General features: G+C 45.2%; 1 pseudogene across 1 annotated transcript; it reads right to left on the reverse strand.

Moving 5' to 3' along the window:
* Positions 1-23373, reverse strand: LOC110307676 (large ribosomal subunit protein uL10 pseudogene; annotated as a pseudogene). The gene is made up of 3 exons (XR_015045366.1): positions 23137-23373; positions 21055-21118; positions 1-1799 (listed from the first exon to the last, which is right to left on the reverse strand). The product of XR_015045366.1 is annotated as a large ribosomal subunit protein uL10 pseudogene (transcript).

Below are 23373 nucleotides of genomic sequence, written 5' to 3' on the forward strand. Positions count from 1 at the left end.
TCAGAGACCAAATCCCACAGCCTCATCTGACCACCCCACCCACCCTTCCTTGGCTTCAGCCTTGCCTAGGGCTGCAGGAGCTACAGGAACATCAATAGTGGTGGCAGACTTGTGGGCAGCAGCCAAGAGTGCAAATGGATCAGGCATGAAGGTCTTCTTCACCTTTTCATCAAGTTGCAAGGGATCCTCAGTCTTCACAGATAAAGCCAGGACCTGCAGGTACCCACTGATAACAGATTGTGCAACTGAGGTAAGAGTTGGGTGCAGACAAACACTGACAGCAGTTTGGACACGTCCAGGAATCCAGAGTGCAGAGTTTGCTCTGTGATGTCATGCACTTCCAGGCTGTAGATGCTGCTACTGTCTAACACCTGCTGGGTAATCAATCAGTCTATGGGAGAAGGCAGAGATGTTCAGTGCGTTCTGTAGTGTGGCCTCACTGGCTCTCACTTTGCCTCTGTCATCAGCTCACATGGCTCAGAACGTCAGTGGTACCTCTGAAGATTTTAGTGGTGATACCTAAAGGCCTGGAACAAAGAGGTCTTCTTTTACCCCAGTGTCCTGAGCTGGCACAATGACCTCCCATGGAGGGATGGCAGCCTTTACTTTACTGGCCAGCTGCATGACTATGATTTCAGCAGTTTTTCCAGAGCTGGGAAGTTTACAGATGCCTCTGGATAGCCATATACATCCTGGGGTTCTTTCTCATCAGCACCATTGCTTTGCCTTGCAGGACCATGCCGATCTGCTGGCCTGCTTACAGCCCACATTGTCTGCTCCCACGGTGCAGCATTTTTGATAATCATCTAAAAGTTGGATGTTCTTAAGGAAGTAGGTGGACTTCCAGGTTACCTTGTCTTCCCTGGGCATTGTGGCCATGTGTCAGGGATTGTCACACAGGGTTTAAAGACAATGTCACTATAATGAGGATGCCTGGCAAGAGATCCTTCTTATTTTCTCTCTGGTAGTTTTCCTTGCCTAATGGTGGAATGAGTAATCGCAGTAATGGCACAACGCCCAAGCATACCTGTTCCTCTGTGCCTGAGAGTTCCACATCGGAGGACTTAATCAACTGCAGAACAAGAAATTCAGGGAGAAAAGCCTTCTGCACTGAACACAGAATCTCTTTCCTTACTGTTATCTCCGGAACAATGCAGGATAAAGTGCTTGCCCAGCATTTGCCTTGCATTAGGTATCTAAATAATCCAGAGATGGCTCAAAGTCTACAGGCAGAAGTATGAGGCTCTATGCAGACACTATCCCATTTTAGATAAGGGACCTTCATCCTCCAATCCTGACATCTGCTGGGGATCCTGGAGCCAGTCTCCATGTAGGTGACAACTGTCAGAGTTTGGCCCTTGTCAGAGTTGGTTGACTGATGCGTCGCCCAGTTGATGGGCAGCTGAGGTGTCCTCAAGAATTCCTCTAGAACCTGTAATACCTTTATCTGATACAGGTTCTCAAGATTTTTCTGTGATGGAGAGATTCGCCATAGAACCCATTCACATACTCCTTGATTCTCACACTGACGCTTCATGCTCTACATCTTCCTAGTGCCCATGTGTGGGCCAGACAGTAACAGTTTTGTGAAACATTGACTGAGAAATAGAAACTAGTTTTCATTTGGTCTCTACTGATGATGGTGACTGTTTTTTGTGCATTTGTGGGTTGTTTTGTTTGTTTGCTGTTTGTTTGGTTGGTTGAGGGGCACTCTTGCTGTTTCTTCTCCTGTGAGTTTCTTGTTACTTTCGCAGAGTCTTCCTTTGTCTCTTTGTCCTGGGAATCATGTCTGTCAAATCCTAATAAAAATAACCAAGGAAACAACTTAGGACACTGGGATTCCACGTACATACACTCAGTGATAGGAATGGTAACTAGCTACATGGCCAGAGCCATGCAGAGACCACTACAGCCCGGTGGAAAAAATGCTTCTGCAAGGACAAGATGTCCAGCAGCTGCCTGGCTGTGCATCACCACCTGTAAGTGATGCTCTCAACTGAGAACGTCTGCTCTATGTAATCCTTTGCAAGTCCCCTTTACAGCCTGTTGCTCTGTGGCTGTGCCCTCTTGAATTTCCCATGCACATGCCTTTCCTGGGTGGGTTCAGAGACTATCCATTTGCTGTTTAGGTTGACAGCCTTTCTATACCTGATTGATAGGACTTCTTTACAATATCCTGGTCTCCGGTGTCCGTAAGGCCCTTCCCCCACCTTTGGCTACTCACTCCACTTTGTCATTGGATCACGTTCACTCAGCAGCTTTGGATTTTAATCAAATCAATGCCTTCCCCTGTGGTTTGTGCCTTTTATGTTTTCTAAAAAATTGAAAATAGATTTTTTTTTAAAAAAAACCTTTTTTTTATAGATTCTTGGTGAATTTCACATCCTGCACACTAGTCACATTCATCTCCCCCCCCCTCCATATCCACCCTCCGTCCTTGCAACCTCCCTCACTGGCAAAAACAAAACAAAACAAAACAAAACAAAACAAAACAGACAAAGATAAAAAGCAAAGAGACAAACAAACAAACAAGCAGAAACCTCTTGTGGAAGCTGCAGTGTGTCACACTGTGTCACACAGTCACCCTTTTGCCTAAACAGATTTACTTGCAAATGTTTATTACAATTCGTCCTGAGTCTGGTTCCAGGTCTGTGGCTTCTGCTACTCTATCAATACTGGAACCTCACTGGGACCCCTCCTCTCGAATATCCTGTCATTGCCCTGTGACATAGAGATCCTGCAGCTTTGGATCTGCAGGATTGGCCCCTTTCACACTCTTCATGGTTCATAGATGGGGTAAATGACTGAGTAGGCCAACTCAAAGCCCTGGATCTGGGCCTGGATGTTAGATGATAGCAGCTAAGTTAGTCAGCCTGCCAGTTCTCCCATGCTCACACCATCAGGGCCAGCTCTGCAGCACTGCCCAGGCAAGGATTGGGGCCAGCTCTGTGTAGCCCTTGGACATCAACGTGACCCTCATGCCAGCCCAGACCAGGGACATCAGTGTGATGGTTTGTATATGATATGCTCTGCCCAGGGAGTGGCACTATTAGAAGGTGTGACCCTGTTGGGGTAGGTGTGTCACTGTGGGTCTGGGCTTTAAGAGCCTCATCCTAGCTGCCGAGAAGACAGTATTCTGCTAGCCTTCAGATAAAGATGTAGAACTCTCAGCATCTCTTGTATCATGCCTGCCTGGATGCTGCCATGTTCCTGCCTTGATGATAAGGGACTGAACCTCTGAACCTGTAAGCCAGCCCCAGTTAAATGTTGTCCTTGTAGGGGCTGCCTTGGTCATGGTATCTGTGCACAGCAGTAACATCCTAAAACAATCAGCACGGTCTTTGGTGGTAACATGGGCCATGGGCATCTACACAGACCTCTGATGCTGCAGGGCCACAGACCTAGACATGGTTCTTGGTAGCAGCACTAGCTAGGACCTCACTGTGGCCTCAGGTGGCAGGGCAGGCTGCTCCCATCAGACTGTTTCTCAGTACTCTCTCTTTATCATGCACACATAGCTCAGCTTCTCATTTTCTTCCATCTCTCCATCACTCACTTGCTCATCTTAGTGGCAGCCGGGCCTCTGAGTGTCCTCCACCCCACCCGCACAGCACGGCAACAGGCTGAGGTTCAAAAATAGATTTTTTTTCATACACTACATTCTGATTATGGTTTTCCCTCCTCCAATTCCTCCCACTTTTTCATTCTTAAAAAACCTTTTCCACTTAAAAATAAAAGATGCTTCATGAATTTGCACATCTTTCTCGCACAGGGTCCATGCTCGTGAGTTTGCACATCATCTTTGCACGGGGTCATGCTCATTCTCTGCCGAGCATGTCATCCTGGCTTTACTGCCAGGAGCCTGGGCTGGCCTTTTGGGGTTTGGAGATGAAGCAGAACATAGAGTTGGATGAAGGACAAAAGAATTATGATCTCCAGCCTTGTAATTCCCTCTAACTGTGCTGGGGACTAGAATCTGATGACCTCTGGAAAGGTTACACTCTCTGGCTTATTCTGTGGCTAAAACCCACTAGCGTCTTTTCTCTTTAACTCTCTGTGCTTTATTAAGCCCTGAAAACTTAACTCTTTGTGCTTAAATAAGTGCTAACCTCTTATTTTATAATTCTCTTATTATTAGTGCTTAAATAAGCACTGATTTCTGGGGATTAACCCATGCAGCGGGGAATTGGGCAAAGGATTTATTGCTAGTGTGCCTTCCCCTGGCTAGTCAGCCAAGAGACCCTCACTGGCCACACAAGAGGCTTGGAGCTTGTTAACTCTTTTTGAACCAGAGAGAAATGAAAGGAAGAGAAAGAAGTCACACAGACAACACAGACACCAACTGAAGGGGGAAAATGACCATATCATCTTTCTTTATTGCCTTCAGCTTTTCATAGCTTTTAGACAAAAAGTTCTCCATGTAAGAATTACCTGATAGATAAAATGTTACAAAAAAGGGGAGTTACAGAAAGATATCAATAACAAGTTCAAAGCAGTGTTTCCTGCTGTAAGTTCATTATGAGTTCGAAGCAACAGTTTTCACATGGCCTTGCCTTATCATAGTGCACACTTTTGGCTTCATCCTTGGACCTGAATGTTTTTCCTTGAACACAAATTTGTCCCAAGCCTATTTTTCTTTTTAGCGTAATTATGGAAGCTCATTGTTTTTCTTACTATGCAGCCTTTACTTACTGTTCTGAGGAGTGGGTACATTCTATTCTTGATTCTACCTTTATTACATCTTTCTAGCAAAACAATTAAAACCATCTCTTAAAATTTTCTTCTTAAAATTATTTTACCCAAGTCATCTAAGAAGCATTAATTCATGAAAGATCATCTTTGTGTTGATCTGCAGGAAGTTTGCCCAATAGGTGGCCTGATGCCTAGGAATTGTTAAACTATGTAAAAGTGATAGGAGAGGCATATCAATAGCAAAAAGCAATCTTGTGATAAAGTCTCTTAGGGCCTTGCCTCTCAGAGCTCACCTATCATAGACCATGCAAAAAAATGGTGGGCCATCTCCAGGAAAGTCATCTGCTTGCCTTAGCCCTTTCCCTAATGGCTCCTGGCAGTTTACTGTCTGTGCTGCTGGAACAAACACTTTTTCATTCAGTATCTAATAAAAAAAAGTACCTTCTTATCTGGACATGAAAAAGAATTTTCCTATAACATGTTCTAAAACATTCTCGGCTGGATTCTGGTGACAGCACATTCATCCCTTGGGTAGTTTTGTGAAGGCAGCTTCGTGTTCTCTGCTGAGACTGGGAAGGTAAGAGAGGCAGTGAGTTCCTCAAGGTTCACAGTTGAGAATGACAAGATGGAGTGAGATCTATGTCCACAGTAGTCCAGAGCTTGTTCCTGAATCCCACAGCCACAGATTTTCCTACTTGACAGATTAGGCTGGGATACTCAGTCCAAGTCCGTTCTCCAGCAGAGGGCAGCTCATCTCAGAGAAGGAGGTGGATACTGGTCACTTGATAGAGTTGGTACAGCTTCCTACCTGTGCCTCCATGGGGTGTGTGGTTAGGTTGGGAACCACTCTGGGTTCTTGGCATCTCATTACCATGATACCTGGCCATGTTGGCTTCCTTCCCATATGGCTTTGGGCTTCCCAGGGTACTATGATGGCTTCCTTCCCATATGGCTTTGGACTTCCCAGGGTACCATGATGGCCTCCTTCCTGTATGGCTTTGGGCCCTGGCAGTGCAGCCTTTCCCTAGGGCAGGTGTTGGGCTCTCCCTTTGTTCATGGCTGAGTGTGAAAGTGGCCACTCTAAAGTGCTCTCTTTTGTTTGGTTTTGCTTTTCTTAGAAGTTTGAGTTCTGCCTTTTAACCTGCTGTTCCAGGTATGGAAAGCTCCCAGCACAGTGTTGAACAAGCTCCTGAAAGTGGTTTGCAGAGAAGATCCACTTTTGAGTGATCAAGGGGGTTTGGGCCCCTGAGTCATGGTCTCTCTGCTAGCTCTCCATAGCTCTGGCAGGACCCAGAAGTAATTGTGTAGGTATGCAGATATGGCTTACTTTGACAACAAAGGGCTTAAGACTTGCGATAAACATTACATCCCCAAGTGACAGCACACTACTAGGTTATCTTTGGTCACATGACCTAAATCTAACACTTCCTCTGGTAGGCTCATATCCAAGCCTTTCCCCCAAATCTGAACCTTCTCCTGTGCTTACTTGGATACTTCATGACATAAAGAAAGTCATCATTTGGTCTTATAGGTCTCAGCTTACCAGATCCTCACAAATCATCCTTGAACTGTCATGACTGGTGAAGATATCCTAAGGAGACACACACACACACACACACACACTCACAACTCATTCATACATACACATACACACACTCACTCATACATGCACTCACACCCTCTCACACAAACACACACACACACACTACACTCACACACTGCATTCACACACACAAACACACACTCATACCCTCTCACACAAACACACATATACACACTCACTTACTACACTCACACTCACTACACTCACACACTCACTCACACACTGCATTTGCACACAACAAACACACACTCACACAATTCAATCTCACACACTCACACAGACCCACACTCACACACATTCACTCTCACACACACTCAAACACTCATACTGGCACACACTCACTCACACACACACACACACACACATCAGCTATCAGACTACTCAGACAACGAAACTGAAGGAACTGGAATGTCTCAAACATGTCATGATGGGGAAGGAAAAGGCTTGGCCATGATGCCAGGCAAGTAGGGAGTTTGTCTCCCTGAAAGAGTCCACACAGTTCTCACACCTCATCAGAGCAGCTTGCAGGAGAGGCAGGAGCTGATGGCAGTCATCTGTGTACCACACCTCGACCATTACTGCTTAGCTACTCAAGCTTCTAACCTTTGCTTAAACCTAAACCCCATGTCAGGATGTCAGGACCCTGGAAGACAACCTTGGGGCTCAGTGAACCTCTCCTCCTTCCTAATGTAGTCAGTTGGACACATTTCCTTCCTCTGCTTTTGAGTATTTGGTCGTTTTAACCTGCCTGTTGTGGGAAGGTGGCTAAGCCCTAACCCATTGGGGATACCAGGGTCCAGGCTCTGGTAACAGACATCCCACACAGATAATGACACATTTGGGATGTCGTCCACTCACAGCTGACCTCCAGTAGGAAGAAAAGGTCGGATGACTGGAACAGCAGCTGGCGTCATCTTATTGAAGGCTTTTCTTCCCCCTATAGTCACCATCAGCTGCCTCTTGTCTTTGTTTAGTGAACAGAAATGAGTGTTTGGACTAGTCTGAGCCTCAGTAAGTCTTTCTCCAGTTGGTGCACCTTGGAGTTCTGAGCCGTGAGGTGCTGTTAGATAGTTTGAGCTACTACGCTGTTTGTATGACAGGCCTTGTCAACTGGGAAGAAATTTAGAATTTAGATTTCTATTGAGTCTCAGGGCATCTGCCGTCTGACCAGGGAGGCTGAAGTGTGTTTCTCTTTGGGGCTTTTCTGAGGCCCTGAGTTCTGTTGAACCACCAGGAACACGGAGAAACAAAGTGCTTAAGAGAACTTGACTGTGATTTGTGCAATATGTGAGCATTATCACGGCGTCTCCTAGCAAGACTTCTAAGTGACCAATCTTTTGTAAACTCATGATGATTTATCCAAAAGTTCACTTTGCATCAATGTATTATTTTTTGTCCCATTTTGTGTCTAAAGCAGCATGGGGACAAAGTTAATTGGTCCTTGTAGGAAAAAAATCTTCCTATAGGATTGTCAGGATGAGATAGTTCTTGAAAATCCTATAGTGAATTTTTCTGAGAATGAATATTCTCATTATGCAAGTGAAAATGTGGGATGGGTATACACATGCTGTGCACATGAAATGATTACTTATGTACAGTCAGGCATCTTTATGCTTTATTTTACTTTCATGCTGGGAATTCAAAAGATGCAAATTCTACCATCCTTCAGGACCAGGGCAAGCTGTCTTTGTGTGCAATAGGAAAAAGGCCACGTGTTACATCTTACCCCAAAGATAGATAATGGATGTCTTTCACTTAAAGAGTGATTAAATTGTTAAAATACTCAGGAAATATCTAAACTGATTTTTTGTTAGGCAGATTTAAAACATTTCTTTTTATGTAAGGTGTTTTTTAATTTTTTAATTTTTTGCATGCTTTCTGGGCTCTGCCCCATATAAAACACATATATTTTGTCAATGTTAGGAGGGGACAATTTTATTATTAGATAGAAATTTGTGCTAAGATTAATTCTAATGCTACGATAGTGTATCCCTAAGAGACAGTACATTTTGTTATAAATAATGCTACAGGACTGGATAATATAATATTTGAGTTGTATGTATACATTGTACAGTTATCCAGTGTATATTTTATTCAGCTGTTTATGTTCTTGACTGTTTTTTGCTACCCAGGAAGCCAAGTCCTAGCAAAGTCAGGGTTCACTTCCATACCTGTATATGATAAGTTCTGTCAAATGGCTGCTTTATAATCAACTGTTCTAAGATGATTTTCCTGAGGTGTGTGTGTGTGTGTGTGTGTGTTGTGTATGAATGTATATATATGACCAGCAAATTTGCACAGCTGTATATAAAAGTTTTCAAAGTTAAGGACTGGAGAGCTGTCTCTGTAGTTAAGAGCTCTTCCAAAGGACCCAGGTTCAGTTCCCAGCACCTACATAGTTCCACACAACCATCTGTAACTCTAGTTCCAGGGGATCAGGTGCCCTCTTCTGACCTCTGCAGGCATTGCATACCTGCAGCGCATATAATACAAGTAAGCAAAACACTCACACACATTTTTCAAGTTCATTTAAGCGTGTATTCTTAATACATGTAAGGTGACCAATAGGCACTCCTGTTCAAACAGGATACGTTATACCTGGATTTTGAACGTGTAAAATGTCTAATGAAGTTCTTCTGCCATTTATAGTAAGGGGGAAAATTAGATAGTTAAGACCTGACTGAAAGTACTCAGCTGTGAGGCTCAAGGGGAAACTGAGGCAGATAATTGGGAGTAAGAAATATATTAGAAAAGTTACTAATGGCCTGGGCTGGCAGACAACAACAGCAGGGCAGAGACTCAGACAAATTCAGGTGTCCGAGCCAGAAATGGACAGTATGGTGGGTTCCTTAGGAGAACTAGGCACATGAGAGAGGCAGCAGGAATCCTTATAGATCTAGGAGGGGGAGGAGGAGGAGGAGGAGGAGAAGGAGAAGGAGGAGGAGGAGGGTGAATTTCACAGTGGGAGCCTGCATTCAGGATCTCTGATCCTCAGGCAGAAGGCGGGCACAGTGAATGGTCACTAAACCTTACCTACCATCTGATGTCTGTCAGCTGGAGACCCACTGACAGGGAGGGTCTCTGTAGGAGGCTTGTGGGTGTCTGGGAGGGGTGTGGCTTCTATCCGGTACTGCAGCCTCAGAGGTAATGTGGTCTGGATTCTCACATCACACTGGATTCTGCCCGTTTACCTTGACTAAACTAGTGCTTTGCTGTTGTATCCATACACCACACACTTGAACATCAGAGAATGGGACCGTCATTAGCGCTGTTCTCCCAAATGGAAAAGTGTCTAAAGATTGGATCTGTGTCTGGGTTGTGTAGTCTTATGATCCTACCTGGTCCAAGACTCTAACTCTTGCTTCAAAAGCAAAACCTGAACATTACTGCATAAAGATGGTCTGTGCGGTCCTGCGGAGTGATGTTAGTTGTTGCCAGCTCTTTCCTGCATCAGCACCGTCATGTTCTTGGTAGCGAGCATAAGCCTTCCGTAGTGTAGGAGAGTGCTTTACCAAGCTGATTTCCTCTAAGCTAAAACTGTTAGTGTGATAAGCCCTCCCAAGCTAGGTTCCTATCTTCCTAATCCCACTATGACGACTCTCTTTCTTTAATCAGCTAGACATCCCCTCTACCCCAACATTGTGCATCCTTAGCTGTGTCTCCTAATAGGCAAACAGTTCTGAACATACCTCCATCCTGGAGGAATACAGCTGTAGCGAGTACTTAACTTTCAAACTCGTTCTCTTTAAATATTTGCTCTAGTTGGTTGTGGTTTTGTAAAAACTTCAGATCTGCTGTCAGTTAACATTCTGCAGAAGCCCAAGTTCTAAGAAAAGATTCTAGGACATCACCCACAGGGCTGCAATCATTAAATTGATGAAAGGAATCCAGGTGGGCTTGGCCTGAAAGCCAGTCATTCCAGTGCCTCTTGTTGCTCAAATTTGGCCAGAAAGGGTTTTATTGGCAATTAAGTCCTTGACATCTCTTGCTTTGCACCCTACCCTCCCAACGTAGGAACAGATTGGAGCAACTGGGACACATCAACTCTCAGCAATGAAGAACAGTCCTAATCAAGCCACAAGATGGTCAATCAGTGGAATGTGGTGGTTTGAGTAGAAATGGTCCCATAGACTCATAGATTTGAACGCTTGCTCATTAAGGAGTGACTTAGTAGGAGTGTATCACTGGGGGGTGGGTTTTGGAGTGTCAGAAGATCAAGCCAGGCTCGGTGGCACTCCCCCTTCCTGCTGCCTGCTGATCCAGATTTAGAATTCTCAGCTCTGTCTCCAGTACTATTTCTGCCTGTGTGCCACCATGCTTCCTGCTATGATGATAATGGACTAAACCTCTGAACTGTAAGCTAGCTCCAGTTAAATGTTCTTCTTTATAAGACTTGCCTTGGCCACAGTGTCTCTTCACAGCGACAGAACACTGACTAAGGTATCTTCAGAGAATATTGCTCAGGGACAGAAAGGCAGTGAGGTTTGGCAGAATGTCAACAAGTCACTTGGAGAGGTGTGACAGCTTGACGACACAGACCATCTATGCAGGTGTGCACTGGGCCATTTCTTCATTGGACATGCTTTACTGAGATCCTACTTTGTGCTAATCGCCCTACTGTGTACCAATCCTCACGCCAGTGTTTTGTTTCCAGGAGCTTCCTCTGAAGAAGCAGAGAGAAGTAAAGACAGTGGAAACCCACAGGCAAACACGACCTTGCCAGGGCTGTGAGGATGGCTGCCCCTTCTGCCAGGAGTCAGGGACAGACTGCAGAGGACCCACCCACAGAAACAGCAAACAAAAGTCCCCACTATGGGAGCCAGCTCAGAAGCTTAAACACCGAAAAGAAACCTGGTGTGTCCTCAGTAAGAGATGAGAGGAAGTGGGTACAGGGAGCTCTAGCCACGACTGTGTGAGCCGTGGAATGTTGGAGGGCCTTGCTGCTGAAGACTGCAGTCCACCGTATTCATGAACATCTCCCCAAGTTCAGCGCAAAATGGAGGACCCCCTTCCCCTAGCGGGGCATCCTACTCTCTATCTGACCTTATTTGGAAGATGTCCCTGAGTATGGATGCTTATCCTAAGTAGAACCTTTGACACAATTGCATGCAAATGCTCTCCCTCTTGGAGCCCTATGATAATTAGATGCTATGCTCCCACTCAGATGATAGGGCCTTGCTGTGTAATGCAAATGAAGTGTACAGTGAACACCAATCAGAAATAACCTCACTGCTGCCCTCTTCCTTTATCCACCCCCCCCCCCCCCCGCACCTCTAGAACAAAATTGAGCTGTCTTGCTGAAGCTGATCCTAGAAGTCTGTCATTCAATCATATTCACAGACCATTTAAACCCTGTTCTTCAACTTAACTTTCCTAACCCTCGTGGACAACCACCCCCCACACCCCCGCTCCCTCCGCCCTCCACCCCACCCCATGTACTGATTGGAGAAATACCCATTAAATCCATTTTTGTTCCAGGTTACTTATCTTTTTGTTGTTGAATTCTGTGAGTTTTTCTGTATTATAGATGCAAATCTGGTATCATATATATGACTTGCAAACAGCTTTCATTCTGCATTTAATTTTAGTAAGTTTGTCCTTTGAAGTACAAAGGTTTTTAAATGTGTGTGTGTGTGTGTGTGTGTGAGAGAGAGAGAGAGAGAGAGAGAGAGAGATTGAGGTTACTAACTGGAGTCCTTATGCCTTTATAGCAAGCATTCCTACCCCAGCAGTCTCGCCCCTGAGTCTTGAGGGCGAGTTCTGGAATCACCAGGTTCTTGTGCCTCTTTACAATGAATTGTACAGACACACATGGATAGTCATAGAAAAGGAGAGAGTTTATTAAGGGAGAGATGCAGAGGAGCCTGGAGGTGGGCCATAGCTCACCTGTGCTCTGGCGCCAAGAAGGTAAAGAGGGAAAAGCAACCTGTTGTGAGTGATTTACTCACTATGTACCCCACCTTCTATTTTGTCTTTTTTTTTTCCAGAGCTGAGGACCGAACCCAGGGCCTTGCGCTTACTAGGCAAGCACTCTACCACTGAGCTAAATCCCCAACCCCTGTACCCCACCTTCTAAAACTGTTATATTGTTGGTTTCTCTGGTCATCTCCTTTTGGTTGAATGAAGCACAGGTAAGCTATGGTTGCTAGTCTTTTGTCTGATGCTGCTTTCTCTATGTTAATCTCTAGAATGTCTTCGATCCCTGTTTTCCAGTCTCCTGTCTAATTAGCCATTGAGCCATCACCTCAGCACGAGGCTTCTTTTCTGTAAGTATTGGTGACGAGGTTCAGAGTTGGTATTTGCTCTCTCTCTAATCCTTGGGCTTTTAAGACAGAGTTTTGGATTGTAGCTCATGCTGGCTTTGAACTCTTGACCCTTCTGCCTTGCTTTCCTGAGTGCTGGGATAACAGAGGCATGAAATATCAGTTTGAAAGCAAGCTTCAGATCTTGTAAAGTCTAATTTACTTTTGTTATCGGTCCTTGTCCTTTGTTGTCATATGTCAAAAAAATATTGCCTAATCTAAGATCACAAAGATTCATAACCATTTTGAAAATAATGTTATCGTTTTAACTGTAGAGAAGGTCCATTAATGGAGACCAGTTCTTCTGGTCGGGAAGATGAAGTCTCTGACCTGGGAGAAGACCTAACTTTCCAAGATATCTGTAGCATTGCAGGGCTAGTTGGGCTGTTATGAAGTCCCTGGTCATGGGGCTACGCCTCAGGAGAGTGTGGGACCACCACCAGGAAAGGCAGAGGGAATCAGATCACCTTAATCCTCGCTAGAGAGATAGGAGGAATAATTTATTCCTCGAATGAAATTCTGCACTTTGATTTCCCAGAATTTCCACCCCTTACCTCAAACAGCATGGCCTTCCCCCCTCCCCTCTCCTTTATCTTCTTCCAAGCAGCTTCATGAAGCTACAAGCAGCCCGTGTCCTCCCTGTCTCTCTCAGTTCTTGGGGAGTGCATAGAGAGATGGATCAGAGTTGAGTAGGGAGGCCTTGCTACCTTGGGGCTTCCTGTTTTGAAGCCTCCCTGTACTGAGTAGCATTGACATCATGGAGAAGGAGTATTTCCTGTTGCTCACTGGGCCAATCAGACAGAACTGGGCCCACAGCAACCTCAGCACCTCTCTTTTGTGGTCTCTAAGGAAGCATAAAAGCACCCAAGCCTCTCCTGCAAACCTGAGTCTTCAAGGCCTAGGCTATCTCTTAGGACCTAAAGGAGGCAGTAGAATGAGCTGTAGCTTTGGCACATACTCGGCAGGAAACAGAATAACAATGAATATGTTTAAAATTGAGCCTACTTGTAACAGGAAAAGAAATACTGTTTGAAAATGCAACAAACTATCCCCTCACCCCCCTCCACGCAGTCTCCTGTCTCATCTCTCCTCTCTCTCTTCTCTCTGATTCGGGAGCAGATCTTCATTTCCTGAACTTCCTTAAACATCCCCTGTACCTCTACCCAACTGCAGGAACTGAAAATGCCGGGCTTTTACAGTAATCTAATCTGTATGGATAGGAGCGCTCCCATGGTTAACAGAATCAAAGGTGTCCTGGAAGAGAGGCTGGGGGTGAGCCAAGGCTGTTCTTGTGAAAGGATGTGGGAGCACACTGGGGAAGGCTTGCTGGCTGAGTCACCAAGGGAGTCACCAAGGGAGAGGGGTGACTCTTCGGTGGTTTCTCTAGCCAGAGAGTTCATCTCCTATTCTGTAAAACAGGACACACTCACCCAAATACTTTTGACTGAAAGTAACCAAATACTCAATGATGATGCCCCCAAATTGCTCTGTTCACTCCCTTTGCCCCTTCAAGAAGTCTGAAGGGCAGTAGTAGAAGTAGGAACATACATTTCATTTTTAAAAAGATGATCGAGTATAGAACAGCTAGCCAACCCCAAGACCCACAGTAGACTCATAAAGGTTCTGAAGTGTCTTTGTGTCTGGGTAAAATGTACAGACAGAAAAAGGGAAGCAATGGATAGAAATGGAAATAGGCTACTCACCGTCTGGGTGGTATCTGTCTAACCATTAGCCGTATAGGTCTCAAGTTCAGCTAGTGGGCTGAGCTGAGATTTACCATAAAGGTAAATTGCCAACACTCTAGTGTGCTACTGACCACGTTAGGTTGCAGTTCACAGGAAAAGTATGAAGTGCATACATACGGATACTCTCTCTGGCTACAGTTCCATTTGACAGTGTTTGCAGACTTTGTGCCCTGGCCCTGCTATGTTGGCGCTTCCTGGTGTAAGAATCTCCTCATGTTAGGGCAGTGTTCACAGTTCTCCATCCTTGTGGGAGGCAGACAGGTCACCAACAGGAAACAAGTGAACTCACTCTTGCTTCTGTTGTTTTTGTTCAGAACTCCAACTATGACCTAGTGGTGCAGCTGGCCTCCTGCATCATATTGTTACTAATTATAGAACAATTATTTATTTTCTGTATATGAGTACACTGTCACTGTCTTCAGACACACCAGAAGAAGGCATGGGATCGAATTGCAGATGGTTGTGAGCCACCATGTGGTTGCTAGGAATCGAACTCAGGATCTCTGGAAGAGGAGCCAATGCTCTTAACCACTGAGCCATCTCTCCAGCCCGTTACTAATCATTTCTGTGTAATTTGAGTAAAAGAGTCAACACCAAATCTTATTAGGGAGTCCCTAATAAATATTAACAGTTGAAATCATTTTAAAGAGACAGAAATCTGAGTTTATCCTAGGACTTCCTAACCTAAAATTCATTGTATCTTAACAGTTTTAGTATCAATAGCATGACAGGAATCCAACTGGTCAGCCCCGGCTAATATTCTTCACTTTTTTGAAGTAAGACATTCTATCATTTTTTGGGCTCTGGAAGTTTGTATTTTAAAATATGGTTATCACCTCTCCTCACCTCTGGTGAAGTTTCCTTTAGAAGACTTAAAACGGGGCTCTGTCTGTCTGAAAACTTGATTTCCCGTGAGAATTGTACTGAATAATGAGAAAATCATTTTTCACGAGGGCAGTGAAAATTTGTACCTTTTAAACATGAAGACTTGGTTCAAGCACAATAGTTCTGGCTAAGCAAACAGCCACAGCAAAAATGTGACTTTCAACCGTGTGTGATAACGTCGAATCGAAACTTACGAATCAAGGGACCCCAAAGCTACACAAAATCTCCAGGGCCCAGAACTGGGGATAAGTTTCTGTTATGTATAAGCCACTGAGTTTCGGTGTCTTGGTCTATCTGACTGAACCAACAAAGGACTAGAGAGACTCCCCTGCCCAGTAGAGACTGTGGACCTGTGACATCCTAGCCCTACACATCTCTCCAATCAGGCTAGTGTGTCTATGTGACGCAAGCCTTTCCTGTGACCTCACTGAGGACTGTGTGCCTAGGGAGCTCCAGCCCTGCTCACCACCTAGAAGACTTTATACTCGAAAGGCTTCATTCAGCTCTGCCTGTCACTCTGGAAAGGTGAGGGTGTCTATCAAGCTTCCAGCCCCTGTGTGATGCCCCATGAGAGCATACCACCCAGGTAGAGGAAGTGCATCAGCCCACTCAGAGGTCAGATGAGGTAGGTGACTCCCACCCCTGTCTATAACTATCTCCCTAACCTCTGCCACTGCAGACACTCTGCCTATTGTGCATCAGGCTGTCTTGACCAGTGAATGGCACATCAGAGGGGCAAAGATCGTTTCTGTGGGAGAGTGGCAGTGGTGAGGATAAAACCTGGGGAGACCTGGATTAGAGTTGGGTGCCCCAACCATCATTATAACACAGGGCAACAACACTGTAACACTACAACCATACAACCATGTCATTCCTCTTTTTTTTTTTTTTTTTTTTTTTTTTTTTTTTTTTTTTTTTTTTTTTAGTTTTTGAGACAGGGTTTCTCTTGTAGCCCTGGCTGTCCTGGAACTCACTCTGTAGACCAGGCTGACCTAGAACTCAGAAATCCACTTGCCTTTGCCTCCCTAGTGCTGGGATTGAAGGCGTGTGTCACCACTGCCCGGCTATGTCATTTCTCTTGAATAAGGCAAACACTTGCTTTGAAAGAAAAAAAAGAGTTAAAATAAATAAATTTTGAAGAAATAAATAAATTCAACCAATAACCTCTGAACGCACGCACAAGTCCTAGTACAAAACCACAAAGAATGTGAAAAACCAAGGCAACTAGAATTCACCTAAAATTCAATCATCTCACAGTAATGGCCTCCAGAGAGAGTGAATTAGATTTTTAAAAAAAAAATCTAAGAAATTAAAGGAAAGAACCTCAAAAAAGAATAACTATAAATTTGTTCTGTTAATTCCACTGAGCAAGAATAAAGGCCACAAACCTGTTTTATGGTGAACTGAGCACGCTTTGCTTAAGTACAGGGCTGTCTCCCTAAAGCAGGCTTTGGGAGAACAGTGAAGGGGAAACTTTTTAGGTCTCTTTTATAGGGGGGGGAAGCAGGGTGGAGGCAAGCTGGGGATTTCCAGAGGAATTTGGTAAAGTAAGGACTTGGCAAGTGAATTACAGAAGCAGACAACAGAAAAGATGATTTGACGGAACATCTTGGCAGAACAAGTCAAGATTCCTTGGCAGAACACCTCATCTCATCAGGGTAGAGTTCAGGGTCTGGTCAAATTCTACAGGGTAGGGACTCTTGTTATGTCTTCCATGGGGGTTTTATTACCTTTTTTTCCCTTTTAATTCATATCCTAATCTAAGGTGTACAAATCTGAGCTTTCCATTATAAAGGCACAGAAATAACTTCAACAAAATTACAGAAGAAAAATTCCCTAAATGAGGGGAAAGGATGCTGATCCAGACCCAGGAGTCATTTACAACCCCAAACAGACAGGACCAGGAAAGAGCTTCCCTTAGCCACATTGTAACTAATCCACTAAACACACAGCACAAAGAAAGAATATTGAAAACAACAGGAGAGAAACACAAAGTCACATGAGAAGGCAGCCCCTCAGCTTAGCAACAAAATTTCTCTACAGAAAAATCAAAAGCCATGAGAGCTGGGAATGATAGTTTTCAAAATTTAAAAGACAGTGCCTGCCAACCCAGATTAATATCATCAACAAAACTACCTGTCGTAACTGAAGGAGAAAGCAAAACTTGCTATGAGAAAAGACAGCTTAAAGATCTTGAGCCTAGTAAGTCAGCTCTCCAGAGGATGATGGGAGCAATTTCTTGGGCTCAAGAGATAGACAAACACATTCATGAGGCTCAGAGAGGAACCAACCACTCTTGAATAACAGATAAGCAACAGAGAACTAGGAAAGACATCAAACACTGCAAATCAACCAAACAACAGCACATAATACACACCTTTCAATAATAATTGATTCATAAGGGTTATGTTCCTCATCAAAGGACACACACTAACTAACTGAATTAAAAGACAAGGCCCAACTGTCTGATGACCGCAAAAAATGCATCTTACCATAAAAGACAACACCTTATGGCATTAGGCAAAGCTACCTTCTTGATGGGTTGTCTTAGCCAGGCGATTGACAGCCCAAATTGACCAACTCTGGGTAGCTTTAAGGCCAGAAAGAAATAGCCTTTCCTTGGTGAGCCTCAACAGAGCTCTGGTCAAAGCTACCGCAATAGGACAAGTAGATTCTAGCAAAGCAGAGCCAGTGAGATACTCTAGATGCAGTGTGATAGCCAGCTTGTAGCTACTGGATGAGTGGAAGCTAGCGATCAGGAAAGTTAACACATCTTAAAGGTTTAACGGATGTTTGAAAGAATGTTAGGTTAGACACGGAGATAGGCAATGAATGGCTGCTAAAGGGACGAAAGATAGACCAGTATAACTTGGCCCTGGGTTTGTAACTCTCCAACTCTCCATACTGCCAAAGTTCTAATCACTCAACCAGTCTTGTAGAAACCTTAGCATATAGGTATGTGTTTCCTCCCTGACCCCAACTTCAGTTCACAGTATCAAGGACTCAAGAAGATTATAGTCTCTGGTAGGTAGATTATAACCCAGAGATCTACATCTACAAACTGGTCATAACATTGAAACTTAAACCATTGAAACTTAAATCAAATTTTCTTGGAATTCCTGAATAAATGCAAGTTTATTCAATAAATGTTAAGTTTACATCTAGTTTTCTTTGTTAAAATGTATAGGTTTTCAGAATGTCTTAACATTTTTTTCTGAGGAAACTTTCTAATGGGAATGAGGAGACAGACAGACAGACAGAGACAGACAAACCGGCCAACCTGTCAACCTAGGAATTGACACACTTTCTTCGTTAGCTATTGCCCTTCATGGGAAAAGTAAAAGAAGAAAGACTTCCTGGCCATAAGTCAAATTAACCCCTTTGGTTACCACGGCACCTCCTTTCCCTGAATTGATATCTTCTTATGCTACATTTCTTACTCTTTTAGAAAATAAAATGCCCCCCCCCAAAAAAAAATGATTAGAAAGGAGACAAAGAGACCGGGGCGTCCTGAAAGGTAAAGGCACCACAGCACTGGAATCAATCACCCCTTTTATTATGCAAATAGATTCCCATTGAGTCTACCTTCCATGCATAATTAAATGAGAAACTCTTCCGGATAAAAGGAGCTCTGATGCGGAAGAAGAGGCTCCGCATTTCTCAAGTCCTCTCTCCTCAGAAGCCAACCAGCTGGCTTCCCCATTGCCTCCCTTGTTTTCTTTAAAACCTGGTCCATATTCCCTGGGGAAATTCCTTTTTTTTCCCCCCGATTATTGTTCCTGCCCAAGCTGAAAGCAAAACCAACCAACCTTTCGTTAACACACACTTTATCATTCAGGACCAGACGGAGCTTGGTTTCCCACTTGAGAAAAGAAGTCCTGGCTCATATGTTTACCTATCACTTCCTGTGTGCTGGGCACTGAGCCAGGCTGTCTACCTGTGTGCCAGGCACTGTGCCAGGCTGTCTTCATGCATTACATCATCTTTCCCTCCCCACAGCTGTGCAAGGTGGGCTCTTGCTCTGATTATTTTTGTTGTACAGGTGAGCAGTATGAGACTTGCCCAGGATAGCCAGTCACTCAGCGGATGCCAAAACCAGAACTTAGATCAGAGGTAGGTTCAAACTGCTGACTCACAGTTCCTGTAAGCGTCGGTCCAGAGCTCAAGTCAACTTTTAAAGAAAGGTTTAATTGAGGCATGAGGCCCTAAGTCTAATCTCCATTTCTGCAAAAGTACAGTGCAGGGCTGGAGAGATGGCTCAGTGGTTAAGAGCACTGACTGCTCTTCCTGAGTTCAAATCCCAGCAACCACATGGTGGCTCACAACCATACGTAATGAGATCTGATGCCCTCTTCTGGGTGTCTTAAGACAGCTACAGTGTACTTACATATAATAAATAAATAAATAAATAAATAAATCTTTTTTAAAGTACAATGCAAAATGTACACACAAAGATTGAATACATTCGAGGTATACGATGTCATAATGTGGCACATATGACTGTGTCATTATGTGCCCGTGTTTTTCTAGACCCTGAGCTTCTAGAAGCATAACCATACACAGGATAACTCAAACAAATGGATGACAAGATACCACTCCAAGGACAGGGTAAAGAGTTGTAAAAGCGTTTGTGCTTTGGAATCTAGTCTGGGGCAGGCCTTGGCTTTAGAGTAGACTGTTGTGTAACCATTCTCCCTAAAGAGAAACATTTCCCTCTGGGCAGAGAAACTATGTATGAAGTGACTGCCAATGGGCCATCAGAGATCTTGCCCATCCTCTGAACAAAAACTTTGTTACATAATACTATCCCTTGAATGTTTTAGAGACTTAGAAAAGCATCTAGACAAACAGTAGAAATAGTGATTGAAGAGCTAGAAGGAAGGGGGGGGGCGGGTCTGGCTGGGCGGGTTGTGTGTGTGAGGGGCGGAGAGACATACCCAGAGCCATAGACTGATGGGTAAAAACTTCAGTACCAGGGATGGGCTTCCTCTTTATAATTTGTTAGCCGGGGAGGTCCTCTGTCCTCACATAGGCCAGTGCTGTCGGGTGCCTTTCAGAAGTAGATGCTAAGTCCCTACTGATGAGATGACTACATTTTAGCCTAGTGCTATAAGGTTACTCTGAAGTCTGCTGGGGAAGAGCTGGCATTGACAGTCCTTCTCAATTGTGGACCCTGTGTGCAGCATTACCAACATGCAAGGCAAGATGTGCCTGACCGGTGTGGTGGTGGCACAGCTGTTATGGCTGTAACCAACTGCTTTTTTGTTTAATGTAAGATCCCCTCTATAGAAAGACACTCACTATTAGTGCTACAAGATAAAACCTCGTGGCTGGGAAGGCCATAGGCCCCGTTGCTTTGTTAAGTAGGTGTGATGTACTGTGGAGGTGAGGTGGTGGTGAGGCACAGAATTTCTGGATGATGGTGATCCATGAGTCAGGAATCCAGGATCATGAGGCACAGAAGAGACTGGGATACTGAGAAGGAAGAGATACTATAGGAGCCTCTGATAGGGGCTCCTGGAGCAGGCCATTAGGACATGCCAATGACATTTCTAAACACGACAAGGCTCCCGGGAGCTCCCAGACTTCTTCCTCCAGTGCTCTGGGTTTAGCGCAAGAGTGGTTTCCTTTGGATACAAACAAGTGCAGTATCATCAGGAGCATGGTAAGTACTTGGAATGATAAGGTCTAGCCTTACGGATGGTGAGAGGCTACATGGGGGTGGGGGGGCACTGAGGTGCCCTAGCCAACACCCTAGCCTGATTACTAGGCATGCACATAACTGAAGACCTATCTGGCTTCCCAGCAACCACATGCAGCTCCTCACCTGAGTCCGGGTGAGAGCAGGAGAGGCAAAGCCCGGCCAGCTGCAGGATCCGGAGTAGAAGCTTCTAGAAAGAAGTGATTGTAATGGTTTGTTATGCAGCAATAGGCAGGGAACGTCAATGTACCAGAATAAGCACCTCACAAGGAGAAAAGAAACCTTACACTGAAGTCCACCGAAGACCAAAGAACAGGTGCGCAGGCATAATAGAGCCCACTGTGGGGCTCCAGACAGCACCTGATACTTCAAGCAGCCGACCCTGTATCTGAAACCCTCTCTGAAGTACATCTTCGGAGCCGTGGCCTTAGGGACATCTGCTGCCTGCCTTGGGCAGCTTCAGGATATCTTAACATGGGAACAGAGACTGGCCCTGTCCATCTGGACACTGGCAGAAGGTAGGCTGAGGGCTGGGCCTGGGAGGAGGTGACAGTGGCAGGCTCCAGTGTGGTGGGCAGGGTACTCTGCTCAGACCTCTCTCTGTGTCATGGTGGCTGGTGGGTCTTTCACTTGTTGTGATTCCCCAACCTGCGAGGTGGCCATTTCTAAAGTCATTCACAGGGCTCATGAGGGATGAAATGAAGTGTTCTTTAGGGAGGAATAAGCTGAATTTCTGCAAAATGGGGCTCACTGATGGGCGAGATCTACATGAGAGAGAACACATGTCAGTAAGCTCTGCACAGTGCTGGACAGAGTGCAACTGTGTGGGCCTTAATCTGCTTCCTAGCATTGCCAGAACCACGGAACGATTTCTGGTACGTTCCTGTTACTAGAAGTTCTCAGCCAGAGATGCATCTTAAAATAGGTTCCCAGTGCTTAAAAACTCCAGTCCCCAGCCTAAGCTCTCACTGAGAGAGGTTTGGAAGGGACTGGAGGACAAGACCCCTTTAATGGACATGACCCCTTTAATTCCCTCTCAAATGAACTTGGAATGAAAATTGGGATTAAAAATGTGTGCTGTCTATATACTCAAACAGTGAGTGCTCTAATGCTCAGTCAACTCAGTGATGTCCCATTGCTGTCAGTCTCTGTCCTTGTCCCTCCGGAACACGCCTCCCCCAACCTCTGGCTCTGTTCTCAGATGGATGGAATTGAATCTTCCTCCTCCAGATTTTGCTGGGAGACTCTAAGCACCTGGAGATTCCTTTGTTCCTCATGCTAAGTTCACAGCACACTGCCTTTTCCTCTGTAGCAACCCTACTTCATGTAGGGGCTTCATTCCCCTCTCCCTCCTCCTCTTCCTCCTCATCCTCTCCTCCTCTTCTCCATCCTCCTCTCTGTCCTTCTCCTCCTCCACCTCTCCTTTCTCCTCCTCTTCTCCTCTCTATCCTTCTCCTCCTCCCCTTCTCCTCTCCATCTTTCTCCTCCTCCACTCTATCCTCCTCACTCCACCTCTCTGTCCTCCTCTCTGCCCTCCTCCTCCTTCTCCTTTCCCTCCTCCTCCATTACCACCACTACCAGCTCCCACCACCAGCACCACCACCACCTTCTTTGATGTCTCCTGGCCTGTGCCACTTTCTCTGTCCTCACACCCACACGCCCCTTAAAGCTTCTCACCCTTCCTCACCCCACATGGCTCCTCTCTGAAAGTGGATTCCCAGCTCTTCCTTCCTCGTCTGAGATTGTTATTCAGAGTCTGTACCACGGGGTTGGGCCCGTTCTTATTTCAATAGAACCGGTATTTTCCTCTCTATTTTTAGTTTTAAAAGGCTGTTCTCTCATATTACCATCTTTGTCAGAGCCACTGCTTCTGTAGTCAGCATTTTCATTATCAGAGTAGCGCACAGTCTACTAGAAAAAGGGATGAGAACAGAGCCTGACTGGTGACTGCTGTCAGCCCTGTTGGATCTATGCTCCTGGCCCTGAAGGCAGCTGGATGGCTCTCCGGGACCACCCGAATGAAGCTCCCGGAAGCAGCGTGGGAGCTATTACATTTAGATGTTATTATAGAGAAAAAGGACAAGGGATAGGGGGACACAAACAGGCCACTGGCCCAGAGTTCCCTGGGAATATTAATGTTCAGACTACTCAGTGGAACAGATCGGCCCACATTAAAGATGAGGAAATAGGCTCTGAGAACAGGCTCACCGAAGCAGTGCCAGCGCCAGGCTGTGAAGGAAGCCCAGGGTTGAGGCTGAAGTCGTGCCGTCTCGGGTGCTCAGAGCTCGCAGGACCAGGATTCGTGGGCTTTTCCCAAAGCTGCTGCATGCTGCTCTGCTCTCTAGATCTTGGCATAGTTTCCCTTCCTGGTGATCTCTGCGCCCATTGGGGATGGCTCAATAGGCTTGCTGGGGGCACACCCACTCTGTCCCCTTCCACAAAAAG

This window comes from Mus caroli, unplaced genomic scaffold, assembly GCF_978045245.1.
Source record: "Mus caroli unplaced genomic scaffold, Mus_caroli_1 scaffold_15, whole genome shotgun sequence".
Lineage (NCBI taxonomy): Eukaryota > Metazoa > Chordata > Mammalia > Rodentia > Muridae > Mus > Mus caroli.